Source organism: Vombatus ursinus, unplaced genomic scaffold (assembly GCF_900497805.2).
Source record: "Vombatus ursinus unplaced genomic scaffold, bare-nosed wombat genome assembly UNPS02014945.1, whole genome shotgun sequence".
In the NCBI taxonomy this organism is placed as follows: domain Eukaryota; kingdom Metazoa; phylum Chordata; class Mammalia; order Diprotodontia; family Vombatidae; genus Vombatus; species Vombatus ursinus.
In genome coordinates, this window is record NW_020954723.1 from 21,113,075 (window position 1) to 21,132,395 (window position 19,321).

General features: G+C 38.0%; 1 non-coding gene across 1 annotated transcript; it reads left to right on the forward strand.

Moving 5' to 3' along the window:
• Window positions 1–391: 391 nt before the first annotated feature.
• On the forward strand, window positions 392–498 carry LOC114030205. The gene has a single exon (XR_003567561.1). It is a non-coding gene; the product is annotated as a U6 spliceosomal RNA (small nuclear RNA).
• The last annotated feature ends 18,823 nt before the right edge of the window (window positions 499–19,321 follow it).

Here is a 19,321-nt window from a genome sequence, read left to right on the forward strand (position 1 = left end):
TAAAATGAGAAGATAAACAGGTAAGTGGGAAAAATCTTTACAGAAAGTTTGTCTGATTAGGTTTCATATCCACAATATGTAAAGAACTGATTCAAATATACAAGAACAGGATCCATTCCCCAATTGACAAATGGTCAAAGAATATGAAGAGACAGTTCTCAAAGGAAGAAATCCAAACTATGAACAACCATATAAAGAAAAGTTTCAAATCATTAACAAGAAAAATACAAATGAAAACAGCCTTACATTCATCAGATTGGCAAACATGATATAAAAAAAGCAAACGAAAATTGTTGGAGGAATTAAGGGAAAGCAGGAACACTAATGCACTTTTGGTGGAGTTATGATTTGGTCCAGCCATTCTGGAATGCTATTTAGAATTATGTTTCCCATGCTCACTTTGGAAGTACATATACTAAAATTGAAATGATACAGACAAAATTAGCATGGCCTCTGTGTAAGGATGACATGCAAATTCATGAAGTGCTCCATATTTGTAAAAAGGCAGAGGTAGAATCATGATCTCAGACAAAGCAAAAGCAAAAATATACCTTATTAAAAGAGATAAGCAGAGAAACTGCATCTTGCTAAAAGGTACCATAGACAATGAAGTAATATCAGTACTAAACATAGATGCATGAAATGGCATAGCATATAAATTCTTAAAAGAAAAGTTAAATAAATTACAGGAGAAAATAGTAAAATTATGCTGTGGGGGACCTCAACTTTCCCCTCTCAGAGCTAGATAAATATAACCACAAAATAAATAAGAATGAGATGAGTAGAATTTTAGAAAAGTTAAATATGATAGACTTCTGGAGAAAATTAAACAGGAACAGAAAGGAGTATACCTTTTTCTTGGTTGTATATGTCACCTTCACAAATACTATGTATTAGGGCATAAAAACCTCAAAACAAATGCAGAAAATCAGAAACATTAAATGCACCCTTTTCAGACCATAATGCAGTAAAAATCACATTCAATTCATTGAATTAGTCTATGGAAGTAGAGATTAAAAATTAATTGGAAACTAAGTAATCTATTCCTAAAAGATAAGTGGGTAAAATAACAAATCATGGACACAATCAATAATTTCATCAAACACAATGATAATAATGAGTTAATATACTAATATTTGTGGGATGCAGACAAAACAATACTTAGGGGAAAACTTATATCTCTAAACACATACCATAATAAAAGAGAAAAAGAGCAGATCAATGAATTGAGCATACAACTAAAAAAAAAACTAGAAAAAGAACAAATTAAAAATATCTGATTAAACACCAAATTGGAAATACTGAAAATCAAAGGAGAGATGAATAAAACTGAAAGTAAGAAGACCATTGAACTAATAAATAAAATTAGGAGCTGATTTTATGGGGGAAATAGACAAACCATTGGTTAACTTGATTTGGAAAAAAAAAAAGAAAACCAAATGACTAGTATCAAAAATGAAAAGGGTGAATTCACCACCAATGAAGATGGAAATTAAAACAGTTATTAGCAATTATTATTTTCCCCAATTATATGCCAATAAATCTGACAATCTAAGTAAAATAGATGAATATTTAAAATTTTTTAATTGCCCAAATTAATGGAAGAGGAAATAGAATACTTAAATAACCCTATCGTAGAAAAAGAAATTGAACAAACCAAAAATGAGCTCCCTAAGAATAAATCCCCAGGACCAGATGGATTTACCAAGGAATTCTACCAAACATTTGAAGAACAATTAATCCCAATACTATATAAACTGTTTGAAAAAATAAAGAGGTAATCTTACCAAATTCCTTTTATGACACAAATATGGTTTTAGTATCTAAACCAGGGAGAACAAAAACAGAGAAAGAAAGCTTCACTCATGAATTTCCCTAATAGATATAGATGCAAAAATTTTAAGTAAGATAGTAACTAGGAGACTACAACAATATATCACAAAGATCATACACTATGACCAGGTGGTATTCATATCAGGAATGCAAGGCTGGTTCAATATTAGGAAAACCATAAACAAAATTGACCATGTCAATAACAAAAACAATAAAAACAATGATTCTATTAACAGTTGGAGAAAAAGCTTTAGATAAAATACAACACCCATTCCTATTTTTAAAAAAAACACTCAAAAGTATAGGAATAAATGAATCCTTTCTTAAAATGATAAGTAGTATCTATGTAAAATGAAGAACGTGCATTATCCATAATGAGAATAAATTAGAAACCTTCCCAATAAGGTCAGGGGTGAAGCAAGGATTTATTTATCACCACTATTATTCAGTATTTCATTAGCAATAAGACAAGGAAAAGAAATTGAAGGAATAAAAATAAGCAATGAGGAAACAAAACTATCACTCTTGTCAGATGATATGATGGTATACTTAGAGAACCATGGAGAATCAAATAAAAAAGTAGGTGAAACAATTAACAGTTTTAGCAAAGTTGCAGGATATAAAATAGAACCACATAAATCACTAGCATTTCTACATGCCACCAACAAAACCCAGCAGGAAGAGATAGAAAGAAAAAATCAATTTAAAATAATTGCAGATGACATAAGATACTTGGGAATATACCTGCCAAGATAAACCCAAGGACTATATGAACACAATTACAAAACACTTTTCACACAAAGACAGAACTAAACAATTAGAAAAATATTAATTGCACATGGGTCAGTGAGCCAATATAACAAAAATGACAGTTCTGCCTAAGTTAATTTACTTATTTAGTGCCATACCAATCAAACTACCAAAGAATTATTTTATAGAGCTAGAAAAAAAATTACAAAATTCATCTGGAAAGAACAAAAGGTCAAAACTATCAATGGAATCAATGAAAAAAATGTGAAGGCTGGTGCTGGCTAGGAAATAGAATAGGTGGATCGGTGGAATTGATGAGGTACACAATACATACTAGCAAATGACTATAATAATTTAGTGATTGATAAACCCAAACATCCAAGCTTTTGGAGCAAGAATTCACCACTTAATAAAAATTAAGGAATAAAATAAAATAAAATAAAATAAAAATTTGGGAAGACTGAAAAGCAGTTCAGCAGAAACCAGGCATAGACCAACAATATGTATGCCAAATGATCTAATCCTATGCCAAGGTAAGGTCAAAATGGATAAATGATTCAGACATAAAGGGTGATGTAAGTAAATTAGGAGAGCATAGAAAAAACTACCTGTCAGATCTATGAATAAGGGAAGAGTTTATGAACAAATAAAAGATAGAGAGTATCATGGGAAGTAAAGTGGATAATTTTAGTTACATGAAATTTAAAAAGTTCTTGCACAAACAAAACTAAGCCAAAATTAGAAGGAAAGCAGGATCGGGAGAGGGGGAATTTATGGCAAGTTTCTTTGATAAAAGCCTCAACTCTCAAATATATAAGGAACTGAGTCAAAATTGTAAAGATAAGAACCATTGCCCAATTGATAAATGGCAGAAGGAAATGAACAAGAATTTTTTTCAGAAGAAGTCAAAGCTATCAATAGTCACATAAAAAATGCTCTAAATCACTAATGATTAGAGAAATACAAATTAAAACAACTCTGAGGTACCATCTCACACCTATCAGATTGGCTAATATGACAAAAAAGGAAAATGATAAATGTTGGAGGGGATGTGGGAAAACTGGAACATACTAATGCATTGTAGATGGAGTCATGAACTGATCCAACCATTCTGGACAGCAATTGGTAACTATGCCCAAAGAGCTATAAAACTGTGCATACCCTTTGATCCAGCAATAGCACTGCTAGGTCTATATCTCAAAGAGATCTTTAAAAAGAGAAAGTGGAAGGGAAGGACCTACATGTACAAAAATATTTATAACGGCCATTTTTGTAGTGGCTAATAATTGGAAATTGAGAGGATGCCCATCAATTTGGGGAATGGTTGAACAAGCTGTGTATATGATTGTGATGGAATATTGTTGGGCTATGAGAAATGGTGAGCAGAGTGGTTTCAGAAAAACCTCTGAAGTCTTATATGAACTGATGCAAAGTGAAGTGAGGAGAACCAGGTGAACATTGTTCGTAGTAACAGCAGTATTGTAAGCATTATCAACTGTGAAAGACTTAGTTACTCTGATAACTACAATGATCCAAGACAATTCCAAAGGACTTATGATGAAAAATACATTGCTTACCTTCTCCAGGGATGTGGGTAGGGAAAGAATTTGAAACTCAAAATTAAAAAAAATGAATATTAAATTTTTTAAAGTAATTGGGAAAATTTTAACGAAATAAATTTTTAAAAGATTAATTATGTTCTCAAAGTCACTAAACTGAATACTGTTGGCCCAGTGATACTGCGATCAGGCCTATACCCTAAAGAGATCGAATAAATGCACAAAAATTCACAAAAATACTTACAGTAGCTCTATTTGGAGTGGCAAAAAACTGGAAACTAAGAAGGGGATGCCTATCAAACTGGGAAAATGGCTGAACAAATTATGGTATTTGAACATAATGGAATATTATAGTGCTGTAAGAACAAAAGAAATGGTTTCAGAGTAATCTGGGAATACTTATATGAACTGATGCAAAATGAAATTAGAAGATTTAGGAGAACAATTTATATAATTACAACATCATTGTAAAGAAAAATAATTTTAAAAGAATTAAGAATTCTGCTTTATGTATTGACCAGCCACAATCCCAGAGGACCAATAATGAAGCAAAGGTGCAAAATGAGATGCATTTTAAGACATGGCTAATTGGGAATTTGTTTTACTTGAATGTGTGTGTGTGTGTGTGTGTGTGTGTGTGTGTAACAATGGCTTGGTTTTTCTTTTTTCCTTTTTTTCTCCTTCCAATGGGAGGTGGAAGGGACAGGGGTGCTAGCAATAATAGAGTTACATTCTCCACAGCCTTCCCCACAAAAAAAAAGAAAAAATATCCAATATTTGAGAAATTTTTAAAAATAAATGGAAGAGATCAGAAGGAATACCAGAAGAAAACACAGATGAGTAGGACAACTTTGAAAATTATATGTTGTTCACATGTATAATTGATATCATATTACTTGTCTTCTCAACTAGGGGAGGAACTGGAGGGAGAGAATTTGGAACTAAAATTTTTTAAATGAATATTAAAAATAAGGAAATAACAAATTTAGTTTTTTAAAGAAGAATGATATATGTTGAATTTATTACATGCTTAAAAGGGAAAGCAAGTCATGTGTAATAAAGATCTGTGGTTTTATATGTTTTACACGTATGATTTTCTTTTCCTCGTCTAACTTGTATGTGAAAATGCTCATTTTATTTGGTACTTGTTAACTTCAGATTAAGTAAAAAAAAATTAATGAGGGATAGGGAGGGATTTGTGGGACTCAGTATTCTATCTGAAGAGTTTGTGCAGAGTAGTGAGAGAAAGAAAAATTGAGCATAAGTGGGGAAGAGCAGGGGGGAAGGTTGGGCATAGGAGTGAGCAGGTGTGAAGAGACAGATGGTGCCCACATCTGTTTCTGTCATAGGTTAAATCACAAACCACAGAGCAAGTATAATTGTTGGTACTAGGTCCCTGTCTGCCTGCTTCCCTTTTTTCCTTCACCACCTCCAATAAAACCATTTTAGCCCCTCTAGGAGTTGTTCATTAAAAGCTGGAGTTGGCAATCACATAGGCATATGAAGCCACTGTCTACATAATATGATTTGAAGGGTCCTTCTGAGGCCCTCCACATAAAAATAGCTCCCTTACTCACCTGCTTCATTGCCTATTTTTCTACTATTCAAGTAGGCACTTTTTAGATTAGGGGTTCTTAACTTTTTTTGCGTTATGGACACCTATGACAGTCTGATGAAGTCAATCAATGATCCCCTTTCAAAGTATGAAAGGAAAAAAAAAAGAACAACCTCAAGGTAAAGAATGATTGAAAAATAGCTCTAAGATTTGCAGTTATATGTTGATGTAGAAAGAATATTGGACTTTGAATCAGAATCTGTGGGTTCAAATCCAGACTCTGCCAATAACTAACGGGTTAGATGCAACTTTTCTGTGCCTCAGTTTTCTCATCTCAAAATGAAGAGATTGGGCTAGTTGATCTCTAAGGTACCTTCTAGCTCGATACCTGGCTTCCTGTGAGAGTAATAGATTATGCAGTTATAATTCATCCACACCTTAGTGTGAATTAGTTTCTTAGCACACTCTTCTCCATCTTGCTGTGCTGACAACTTGTACGAGCAGGGCCCAGAAACAATGGGAATTTTGAGGGTGGGGGGAGAGAGAGTGGTTAATTTGACATTCTGGGACACTTTCGAAGTTGGGCAGAACAAGGTAGAGCAGAATCAGGGTCCCTGATGGGCACTGCTATTATGTAGATCAGAGTAATAGACTATTCTAGACTTTATCACATCAACTAGCAGATGGCACAGTGGGTAGAGCCTTGCACCTAGAGTCAAGAAGACCTGAGTTCAAATATGGCATCAGATACTTACTAGCTGTGTGATTTTGGGAAAATCACTTAACCCTGTTTGCCTCAGTTTTCTCATCTGTAAAATGGGGATAATAATGCCTACTTCCCAGAATTCTTGTAAGGATAAAATAAGATATTGTAAAATGCTTTGTAAGCCTTAAAATGCTGCACAAATGTTATCATTATTATTATTATTAAATAAAGGGATAGTGTTAATAGTGTTAATACTGGGGATAGCTATTTGGCTCAGGGGATAGAGTGTCCAACCTGGAGTCAGGAAGATGAGTAAAATCTTGCCTCAGACACTTGCTAGCTGTGTGACCCTGGGCAAATCATTTAACCCTGTTTACCTCAGTTTTCTCATCTGTAAAATGAACTAGAAAAGGAAATGGCAAACCACTCTAGTATCTCTGCCAAGAGAACCCCAAATGGGGTTATAAAGAATCAGACATGACTGAAAAACAATGGAACAAGTGTTAATACAATAAAGTATGACTAGTAATGCAATTATTCTTTCCAATTACCAAGGAACTCCCATATTCATTTTAACCAAATTTGAGTTTGTGTGTGTAAAGGGAAAGGAAAGGAATAGGGTTTGAGAAGTGAGATCCTGGCAGTTTGAGAGAGATATCAAAATGGGAATTAAGTGGGAGGAAGCAAAGAGTCAGGCATGGGAAAATAGTACACAAATTAGAGACAGGTAGTATCTATTTCACAATTTTAAAATCGCGAAATGTTAGTTTAAGGTGTTTAGAGATCAACTCCAGAGGCTCCCTATTACCTCTAGGATAAGATTTATACTCCTCTCCTTAGCTTTTAAAGCCTTACACAACCTGGCCCTGATCTATTTTCCAGCCTCACTGGATATTTCTGTTCCTCTTGTACTCTGTGATTCAGCCAAACTGACCTTGTCAGTTCCTCACATGTGATGTCCCATCTACTGTATCCGTACCTTTAGATCGATTGCTCCTTGTGGGTGTTCAAGGAAGATTAGCACCTCTGGTGTAGGGGCTTGCTGAGGCCTTTACAAGGTTATTCCTCCACCTTTGGTATCCACCTTCACCCAACTCTCACTTGCAGTTCCAAGAAGCTGTAATAAGTGCAGCTGCCATACCCCTGCAAAACAGAATCAGCAGATAGGTTAAAACCCATTGGTGAGTTGGGCTAGGAGGATGTCCACCCCAAGTATGTGAAGATTTCCCCCCAGGCAGAATGGGTAGATGAGAACAATTTGTTCCAATGGCCATGAAGGCAGCTGAGGCAGGCGGTGTGGAGCACTTAGAGCTTGGTTGGGCATCGAAGACACCAAAGTCATCTGATGCATCCTGGGCCATTGCCAGTCATCTTGACTTTTGTTGTGCCACTGAACTTTAATGACTCTGGAAGAGAGAGTGAAGCCCACAACTTTGTGCAACTCTGCCTCACTTAAATCCAATTAATGTGCAAATCAAGACATCACCCTTGATGTCACTGGTCCTCTTCAAAAATGAAGGACAAACAACAACATCCTTACATCATTGCATCCCTCTCTTTAAGATGCAGCTCCAGCATAGCCTTCTGCACGATGCCTTTCCTGATTGCCACTCCATTTCACAAACTACAAATACCTTCCCTCTCAAACTACCTTGTATTGAACTATTAGGTATCTATTTGTACTTATTCACTTTATATTTATGCTGCATATGTCTTTATATGTAGTTATGGTCTCCCTACATTAGAATGTAAATTCATTGCTAGTAGGCAATATTTCATTCTTTGTACTTGTATGCCCAGTGCCTAGCATAATGCTTGGCACATGGGAAGCACTCAAATACTTATTGATTGATTGATCTAGTCCAGGGATTCTTAAATAAGGGTCCATGAATTTGCTGATTTAAAAAAAAATTGATAAATGTGTTTCAACATAATTGGTTTCCTTGGAAACCCTATAATAATCTTATCTTGTGTCTTTATAAACAGTATTCTAAGAAGGGACCCATAGGACTTCACCAGACTGCCCAAGGGGTCCATGGTGGACCCAGTAAGTGAGTGGCCAGAGTTTTCACCACTCTGTTGAACTGGTTTGACAGGTCCAGCCCCTCAGAGGCTTTGAGTTTCAAAAAAGGGCTGTGGCATGTCACTATAGCTTGAGTAACTGAATCAGAGAGATCAACTTCCTGGCAACTGCAGGCATAAGAAGGCCAGCCCTGAGCTATGGGGGGTCCCTGTCAGTTCCACTTAGATGTGGGCAGTGGAGCAGAGCCTGATGAGGAAAGACTTGCCAGGATGATCATCTGAGCTGGCCAGGAGATTCCCAGGTACCAGCTCTGTGCAGCGTGGGCAATACCTAGCATCCTTGCCTGGGACAGAACGTGGCAAGGTACCAACAGGTCACATTGGCTTCCTATCTCCTGAAAAGCATCAGGATTGAGTGTCCACTGCTGTAGAGGGAAATGGAAAACCACTCCAATATCTTTGCCAAGAAAACCACAAATGAGGCCACAAAGAGCTGGCCCCAACTGAAACGACTAAAAAATAACAACAACACCCCCCTGAGCCCATTGGTGTTTGCTCTTTCTCTACCATTTCTCTCTTTCTCTGTCTCTTTCTGTCTGTCTCTGTCTCTCCCTGTCTGTCTGTCTTACCATCTCTCTCTCTCTCTCTCTCTTTCCCCCCTTTTCTTAGTATTCTAAGAATGAATTCCTCAGACCCTCATCCTTTGACTCCCTCGATGCCACCTCTATCCCAGCAGCCTTCTCCTGGAAACACCTCCTCCTCCAACTGCTGAGCTTTTCCCTGAAACCTCCGTGTAAGGAAGATCGCATATCAGCCATGTTTACTTCAAACTCAGCTCAGCTTGGAGGGGCAGCTAGGTGGCACAGTGGATAGAGCACTAGCCCTGGAGTCAGGAGGACCCGAGTTCAAATCTGGCCTCAGACACATAGCACTCACTAGCTGTATGACTCTGGGCAAGTCATTTAACCCCAATTGCCTCACTAAACAAACAAAAAAAAACCAACTCAGCTCGTGAGTCCCTGGACTACTTCTCTCTCTTGGCCAGAGCAGGTATCTTGTTCCCTTACCCTCACTTCTACTTTTCAACTCCATTTTTTTGGAGGGAGTGTTTTCTTCCCCCATTAGATTGTAAGCTCCTTGAGGGCAGCTTTTTGTTTGTATTTGAATTCCCAGCACTTAGCACACTATCTGGCACATAGTAAACACTTAATAAATGCTAAATCTATCTAGCAATATTCTCTTGCTTTTATATTCCTTTCCTTCCTCCTCCTCCCTTTTTTCTTCTTCCCTGCCTATGCTTAAGACTTGCTAACCCACTGGGGGTCCTCAGGACAGTAAAAACAACAGTTAATATTTATGTTGCTCTTTAAGGTTTGCAAAGTGCTTTATTATGTATTATTCCATTTGATCCTCACAACTACCCTATGAAGTAAGCATCATTATCCTCATTTTACAGATGGGGAAACTGAGGCTGAGAAAGGTTAAGTGATTTGCCCAGAGTCACACAGCTACTAACTATATAAGGCTGGATTTGATCTCAGTTCTTCCTGACCCCAATTCCAACATGTTTTCCACAGTGTCACCTAGCTGCCCCTAGTTTCCTGACTCCTGGGTCCAATACTCTATACACTGAGCCACCTAGCATTCCCTAGTTTAGCTACAGGCTGGCTTATGTTAGTTCCAGGACATGAAGGGAGATGGCAGAGGAGAGCTGGTTGGATAACTGGAATCATCACCATCTCTCCCCCTCAACCCAACTCTGTAAAATTTGAAGGTTGTATAAATGGTGTGATCATCATCAACACTGTCATGATGCACAAGCATAGCATAAGGTCCTGTCACTGTCACCATTGTACTTGACCTTGTATGGACTAGCTCAAATAGCTGCATGAGCTGTGAAGTATTCGTAACCCTGAGAAGTGCAGAGAATGTGACTTCCCAAAACAGTGTAGGGTCTTCCTGCTTGGAATTAGTATAATACAGTTTCACTATTCAAACCTGTCTTTTTTCATATGTGTCTAAACACTACAGGAAAGGTGGGTTTAAAAAAAAAAACAACCTGTTATATGTGGTCCTGTATTATGACAGTCTAATTGGAGAATTTGGTTCACCAGATTGCTAGGTTTGCTCTAAAACTCAATATTCTGATGTTATAAGGTGGAAAACTCACCCCTTCCCCATCCTACTTTCTTATTTCTTGGGTTAGCAGTTCTCAAAGTGTGGTTCTCAGACATCTGGAGACTTCTTGGATCTAAGACTGGACCCTAGACTATGACCCTCCACTCTTTCTGGGGTGCCAGGCTTCACAGTGAACAACTCACAGATGACCCAGTCATACCCATACAGCTTAATACCTCTTGACCTGGACCAGCAACCAAAGTAGGTTCTCAAAGGGTGCTCTGAGGACCCCCTGGATGGTCCATGAGACCCTTTCAGTGGGTCCATAAGGTCAAAACTATTTTCATAATATTACTAACATTATTTGCCCACTAAAATACTCCTCCCTTGACCAACTGCATATTTGTAAGACTAGACCTTTTTCATATACAGTATTTCAATCATAACAATATATCACATCAGATTAAATACAGAAACAAATACAAGAATCCTTCTAGCTGTCTTCTACTAAGCCGAACATCAAAGAGATTGGGGAGGAGTAAAACAATACCAATCTTCTGACTAAATTTTTTGCTTTGGAAAATACTTTTTTCATAAAAATATATTATTTGTATTAATATACAATAGATGTATAATATTTTTAAATGAATTAATAAATATTTTATAATTTTATCAGTTCAATTTCTAATAAGGTAAATATCAGTAGATATGACCTACATAAACAAAAGCTCTTCGAAGACTCCTTAATAGTTTTTAAGAGGGTAAAGGGATCCTGAAACCAAAAAATTCAAGGACCTTTTGCCCTGGGCTTTTCCTGGCATAGGGTTAACACACTGACAGGACCCAGATGATATCACAAATTATCATGAAGGACTAGGGAACAGCACACCCAACAGGCAATAGCTAGGTAGTGCAATTAAGAAATTGGCTCCCTGGGAGCTATAGGGAGAGAGGGGAGTGTTATTCATCCAACGATTAATCTTTATTGGGAACCTACTAGGTACCCAGCATTGGACTAGGTACTGTGTGTGTGTGTGTGTGTGTGTGTGTTGGGGTGGGACACAAAGAAGTATAAAATATGTTTCATGTTCCAGATAAATTTATAGTCTTGTTAGGGTCGGTGGCTGATGTTGGATAAAATAAAATGTAAACTCCTTACTTCATAGTTTAAGACTCAATAATTTAGCATCCTCAACCCTTAAACCCCAGCTTTCAATTTTTTCCTCATCCTGAAATTCTGGGTTTTTCTCTCTGCCCAAAAGCCCCACACCACCAACCCAGCCACTGTCACCCAGGTGAACAATTCTAGTTCAGCTGCAGGGCCTTTAGAAAGGCCTTGTAGCCCTTGGGGAGGATGGCAAAGCCTAGTGGTCCAATTAGCAAGTTATCCAGTGTAGATAGAACATAGAAGAAAAGGAAGGCTGATATAGAAACACATCCTGTTTAGTGTCATTTCAATTGATAAAACATTATCCATTCTAATACTGGGCCGTTTGACAGGCCAAGGACTTTGGTAGGGAAAATTTTCTTTCTCCAGTTTTCAATAACTATGGCTGCTGAAGAGACAGGGGCTACCTACGTTTCTACTGGGGATACAAAATGAAGAAAGCAGAGAAGAATGTTTAGAACAGGGCACACTCTAAGATAGACTTGGCAAATTTTAAAACTTCTTTCCAAAGAAAAACCAACTTCAAAAGAACCAGAGCAGCTGGCTGGTGAGATTTGCTAAGCCAAATGTTCGTTTCTGGCTTGTCCCCAGAGATCCTTTCGATATATGAGCCTCCCACCAACTCCAATAGGAATGTTCCCTGAGGAAGAAAACTTCAGTCTGAGAATTAGAATATGAACAGGACCCCAAGAATATAGCACCCATCCTTTAAGAGGATCAGGGAACAAAGGAGCTGACTGCTTTCCTTGGTAGAAATAAACACTGTCAAAATGGGAAGCTATATAATCTCATAGCTAATATACTATACCAGGAACAAGAAAACCCTGGATTTTATTCTTGCCTTTTTCTTCTTCTTCTGCCAAGTGACTTTGCAACAAGTCAGCCTTAATTTGCTCACCATCCATGTAGATACGATCATTTCTTTGTTTAATAAACAAAGAAATGATCGTATCTACATGGATCTACAGCACTATGAGGTCCTGATTAAGGATTACTAAAGTATTTTCTGGAAAGACCTGGAGTTCTCTGAAGAAGGCTGCCTTTGAAAATATATTAAGTCAACACCAAACTGAATATTTTTAGGGGACTATAGTTTGATCTAGGTGGGCGACATCCCCAAGAGGACAAGGTCACCCAAATATATATAATTCTTTTTTTGCACCCATTCTTTTTCTTATACTGATCTTCATGTCTAGAATGTCTTCCCTCACCTCTCTGTTGAATTCCAACTCATTCAGTAAGTCCAAACCAAACCAAATGAAACCTCCTCACTGATACCTTCTCTTATCCTATCAGGTGACACTAACACCTTTTTCTCCTTGCACCTTATGTAGGCTTTGGTTTGCACATTTCTCATGCTCTTTACATATATACACATATATAAATATACATACATATGTGTGTGTATATGTACATATGTGTGTGTGTGTGTATATATATATATATATATATATATATATTTTTTTTACAGGTATCTTTGTGCTAGCCCCAAAACCCTCTGGTTTTCTAGTTCAAATCTTTCTTGTTTTTTTTTTTTGTTTTTTTTTGCTAGGAAATAGGGTTAAATGACTTGCCCAGGGTCACACAGCTAGTAAGTGTCTAGGGTCTGAGGCCACATTTGAACTCAGGTCCTTCTAACTCCAGGGCCAGTGCTCTATCCACTGCGCCACCTAGCTGCTCCTCAAATCTTTCTTGCAAGACAACAAAACAAAACAAAACAAATAAGAAATCACAAGCAGGATCCTTTCAGAAAAACCTGGAAAGACAGACATGAACTGATTTAAAATGAAATGAACAGAACCAGTACACAGTACACAGTACACAGTACAAAGAGCAATATTGTGCAATGATCAGTTGTGAAAGACTTAGCTCTTCTCAGCAATACAATGAACTACGGCAATTCTGAAGGACTCATGATGAAAAATGCTATTCACCTCCAGAGAAAGAACTGATGGAGTCTGAATGAAGATTGGAGCCTTTTTTTTTTTGGTGAGACAATTGGGATTAAGTGACTTATCCAGGGTCACACAGCTAGTGAGTATCATGTGTCTGAAGCTGGATTTGAACTCAGGTCCTCCTGACTCCAGGGCCATGCTCTATTCACTGCACCACCCAGCTGCCCCTTGGAGCATATTTTTTAAAACTTTTATTTTTCTTGGGGTTTTTTGGGTATGTTTTCTTTCACAATATGACTAATATGAAAATGTTTTGCTTGACTGTACATGCATAACCTATACCAAATTGTTTGCATTCTCATTGAGGAAGGAGGGAAGAGAATTTGGTATTCAAAATTTTTTTAAAAGAATATTTAAAAATTTTACATGTAATTGGAAAAAAATAAAATTTTTAAGTAAAAAAAAAATCTTTCTTTCAGTTGTCTCTCAGTGTTTTAGATATACTTCTTCCTTTTGCCTGAGACAGGCTTTTTTTTTAAGGCAATTGGGGTTAAGTGACTTGCCCAGGGTCACACAGCTAGTAAGTGTCAAGTGTTTGGTCTGAGGCCAGATTTGAACTCAGGTCCTCTTGACTCCAGGGCCATGCTCTATCCACTGCACCACCTAGCTGCCCTGAGACATGCCCTTTTCTTTCCTTTTCCAGACATCCTCCCATCCATAACCTGAAAACTTCCATGTCTCATGCAACCTTGATAATTGATTGATGCCTCCCTGTCTGTGACATCAAAGTGACATGCCTGAATGAGACACCCATTGCTTCCTATAAAACACTGGTCCCTTTTTAGTATCACAGAACAGCCCTAATGTGTGGGGTGGAACCTATAGTGTGGGTGTAACCATAGTGAGTTAGGAGACGTGATGGTGTAAATTGGATGAGAGGTTGAGAGAGCTGGCTCTTGCTGGAGCAATCTCTTTCCTCTTTAGTGCCTCCAAAGGAAGGGTAAAAGCTCTCTAGTCCAGTGGTTTCTAGGATCCAGATTCCAGGAAAATTTACCAGAGAAGGATAACCTGTTTTTGGTCATAGTTGCCATATGACTTTCTCTGACCCTTCTATATTCTGTCTTTAGCATAGAATTACCTAGACCTCAAGGTCCCTGCCCCATCAAAAGGCTTCATGTAACCTAGGGAAATAGTTTGGGATCCTCTCAAATGACAGGTCTGCTTTCCCCAGGATGTTTTGGAAAACTTCTTTCCCCAACTGTTGGGTGGAGCTTTGCTTTCTAATGACATGGAATAGGTGAAACTGTCTCTGCATAGCTATAATGAACGTTTATTTACCTGAAAGTATAATCCCATAATTGACTTGGAGACAATCCTGAGATAGTAAATGAAGGTGAGCCCCTGGAGAAGAAAGTAATGACCCCTTAACAGAGACCTCTAAAGGGGCAGAGATTTAATATTCTTTTCTATGGGGTGCCCAGAGAGGAGGATGTTCTGAGGAGTGTGGTGGTACAAAGCAAATCTAAGTATCAACCCTACTACTTGTGAGAAATGATTATTTTTTTCTTGTATTTAATGACTAATTATTGTATTAGGACCAACGTTTTTCCTCTTTTCTACTTCCTCATTCAGAATCAACCAGTATGGAAAATCTCTCTCATAGACGTACCCAGGTCAAGATCTAATCAGACAGTTAAAAGAAATTCTAAGTTTTGGCTAATGGGTGCATTCCTATTCATTGTGTTTTCTTAGACAGGTCTGGGAAAATGTGGTTCCTCCTTTTTGTCAGACAGGTGATATGGAAATTGATAAGTCTCTTTGACCAGGATTTGGGTGACTCAAGTCACATACTCCAAGATCCTCGTTGTAATATAGCCCACCTTCTCATTGTAATATTCATTTTCTCATTAATTGTTAACCAATCAGTGTTGATAGCCGCCGTGAGGAACACCTACTCTTCCAAGGTCATATTGAACTGTAAGCCCACCACCATGAGGGATCTTTGGTGTAAGAGCTAGATGACCATCCTTTCATTAAAATTCCAGAACCATTAATAAAATTATTAAATTACCCAGCAATTATGTCTCTTAGATTTTTTTTAATCGTCGCATACTGAGACAGGTTGCACGTAAGTAGATAATGACTTATTTGCTACCTTAATACACATGACCCTGACCCATGATGTTGATGGCTGTACCAGAAGCATAATCATCTGTCCTGTGGCCCTGAGGTTGCTGTTGCTACTCCTACCCATTGTCACTTAACATCAAGAGACCTATTGTGCACTGCAAAGATCACTGCACCCCGAAAATGGATCTGATTTTTAAGATTTAGGACTTGATCCTTCTGAAGGAGAAGGAGAAGCCTACGATAGCTGGTTTTCATTAGCCTCTATATTCAGTAACTCCTCCAAGGAGTTACTGTTTGTTGTCTATTTTTGCCATCTTTCTAGGTTGTGTGTTTGTTTGCGTTAAGCTCCTCCTCCAGGGTTGCCTAAGGCCTTCTCCAGGAACCAGATGAAGAGCAGAGGAGCTAGCAATTGAAGATATAAAGAAGAGAATGGCCAAAACACTTGAATCACAAGTGAAAGACCCTTGGGAATTTGTGCTTTCTAGTACTACGACCTTTGTAAATCCAAGGGCTCTATTTGCTACGGGTGAAGTCACTTTTAGCAAAACTTGTTCTGAACAAATTTATTAAAAAGATGACCATTTCCCATCTCCCCTTCTGTCTTCTCCCTACACTTAGGCACCCTGTGTCTATAAGTTGCCCACTGCAGCACCCTTCTCAAAAATTCTCTCCTTTTCAGGCAGCTAGGTGGCACAGTGGATAAAGCACTGGCCCTGAAGTCAGGAGGACCTGAGTTGAAATCCAGCCTCAGACCAAACACTTGACACTTACTAGCTGTGTGACCCTGGGCAAGTCACTTAACCCCAATTGCCTTAAAAAAAAAATTCTCTCCTTTTTAGGACTCCTATCTCCTTTTCCTAAGCCCATCAAAATTCCCATTTCTTTTGAGCTTTGCTATAATCTAACTACTACTGAGAAAAGAGAAAAAATTGGTTTGTAAATGAAGTCACTTCAAAGTGGGAATAACTGATAATTTATTGTATTACCTGTCCAAGGAGGGGGTATATTTTAAAAGATAACCCAGATTTTTGTTCAGGAAGGAACTCTCTCGGAAACCTTTACATTTCAGCCATAGAAAATCTTTAGTGAGCAAATACATGGTCAGCCCTGATGCTAGGGCTGACAACTGATATTCTCACTGGTCTGTGGTTGTGAGAAAAAAATCTCAGGAGAATCTAGAAACCTAAAAGTGACCTCAAGGCTCTTAGTCAGAGCATCCTTTAACTAGCAAATTGAGACACAGAGTCTCCTTTCTCTTTAATGCTTGAAATTCCAGATTAAAAGAGGTTAGCTTTGTGACTTTGTGGGAGAAGTCTTTTTAGATAGAAAAATTTCTATATTAACACTGAGGTATTATATTGATGATCTAATTATTCATACAAATAATTAAAAACTAAAATCACAATTATTTCAATAGTTGCAAAAACCCTAAAACACACAGACATGGAAAAGCTTTTCTTTAATGTGATTTTAAAAAACACCATCTACCTGCATTTATTTATCATCCCCCAAATGTTAGGAATAGCAATAGCACAAGGCATATGATATACATGCTCTATAATGAACTCTATAAATAAAAGTTATTTATTGTGAACTTTTGGGGTAATCGGAGGTCAGCTGGAGCCAACTTGTAGCTGCTCAGGAGAGCTAAATTTTCATTGTGACACTTTACGCATCAGAAACTGGCAAATGCTACAAATCAGAGCTTGATTTATTATTTTGTTGATTATCTAGATTTAAGAAAGCAATAGAGAAAAATTTAACAATGAAGATTTAATTTAAAAATGTGTGTTGTGTACATTTAATATTACATTACGGTATCATAACATATCATGTCATTTATGTTATATTATCAAAACCTCAACTGGCACCTCAAAGCAATCCTACTATGCCTGCCTTATCAATTCTCTATCACACTGTCCACAGCAGCTCTTCCAAATCTTATCATCTTTCCTCAAACCTTCCATGGTTTCCCCTCTCCACACTCTTTCTTGCTTCATATTTTACAGAAAAAAATGAGGCCATTCATGTGAACTCCCTCTTCTCCCCTCTTCCTCATTTCCTATCACTCAGGTACATCTGATACTTTTTCCTCCTTCACTCCTGGTTCACATGATGAAAGGGCTTTAACTCCTTACCACTTGTTCAAGACATCCCATTCTATCCTGTCTCCTCCTACAGATTTCCCCCTCTCTCATCCCCACTCTTTAACTTATTTTCAATCTCTCCCTTCCTATTGGCTCGTTTCATTCTGCCTGCGAACACCAGTTGTCCCTTTCCCTAAAAAAAAGCCCTTACTCGATCATTTCATCCCATATCTCATCTGCCCTTTGTAGCTAAACTCCAGGAAAGGCTATCTCTACAATAGATGTTCTCTCCAAAGTTACTATTGATCTCTTAGTTGCCAAGTTCAATGTCCTTTTCTCAGTCCTCATTCTTCTTGACCTCTCTACAGCCTTTGACACTGCTGATCACTCTCTCTTCATTGATATTTTCTTCCCTCTAGGTCGTCTGGATAACTCTCTCTGCTGGTTTTCCTCCTACCTATTTGACTGCTCCTTCTCTGTTTCCTTTGCTGGATCCTCCTCAGATCATACCCTCTAAACCTGAGGTGACCCTCAGATTTCTGTCCTAGGCCCTCTTCTCTTCTCTTCTCCCTCTATACTACCTCAATTGGTGATCTCAGCAGCTCCCATGGATTTAATCATCATCTTTATGCTGATAATTCTCAAACGCCTCAGGTTCTCTGCTGACCTCCAAACTTGCATCTCCAATGGCCTTTTGGACTTCTTGAATTGGATGTTCAGTAAACATTTTAAGCTCAATATATTCAAGACAAAACTCACTATCTTTCCCCTTAAATTCTTCCCATTGCTGACCTTCGCTATTACTACAACACCATCCTCCCAAACCCTCAGGTTTGAAGCCTAGGAATCATCCTGGATTCCTCATTATCTTTCACTTCCACATATCCCAGCTGTCTCCAAGGCCTGTTGATTTCACCTTTGTAATATCTCCTGAATATGCTTCTTTCTCTCCTCTGACACTGCCACCACTCTGATACAGGCCCTTTGAGTACTGCAATAACCTGTCTGCCTACTTCAAGTCTCTCCCCACTGCAATTCAACCACCAAAGTGATTTTTCCTAAAATGCAGGTCTGTTCATGTCACCCCCACCTCTACTCAATAAACTTTAGTGGCTCTCTATAGCCTCCAGGATGAAATAAAAAACAATGCTCCATTTGGCATTCAAAGCCCTTCATAACCTAACTCGTTTTTATCTTTCCAGTCTTTTTACACTTTCCTCCCCAGCATGCCCTCTTCCATCCAGTGACACTGGCCTCCTGGCTGTTATCACAAACAAGACACTCCTTCTCTCAGCTCTGGGCATTTTCTCTGATTATCCCTCATGCCTGGAATGTTCTCCCTCCTCCACTGTGACTACTACCTTCCTGACTTTCTTTAAGTCTCAACCATATTCCCGTCTTCTACAAGAAGAATTCCCCAACACCTCTTAATTCCAGTGCTTTCCTTCTTTTAATTATTTCATATTTATCCCGTATATAGCTTGCTTTGTATGTACTT